Source organism: Volvox carteri, assembly GCF_000143455.1.
Source record: "Volvox carteri f. nagariensis unplaced genomic scaffold VOLCAscaffold_159, whole genome shotgun sequence".
NCBI classification, from domain to species: domain Eukaryota; kingdom Viridiplantae; phylum Chlorophyta; class Chlorophyceae; order Chlamydomonadales; family Volvocaceae; genus Volvox; species Volvox carteri.
Window position 1 is genome coordinate 2264 of NW_003307702.1, and position 228 is coordinate 2491.

Here is a 228-nt window from a genome sequence, read left to right on the forward strand (position 1 = left end):
TCCTTTATATCTTTTGTCTGTACACGGTAGAGTTTGGCATCAGCCAAACTAGGCCGTAGTTGTCTACGGAAAAGGCCGCGGTGGCAGCAACACCAAAGGTGAAGAGCCGCAGCGGCGGCGGGGGAGGAGAAGTACACCGCAGGAACAGCAAAACGGCTGTCGCGGTGAGAGGAAAAAGGCCGCGGTGGCAGCAACACCAAAGGTGAAGAGCCGCAGCGGCGGCGGGGG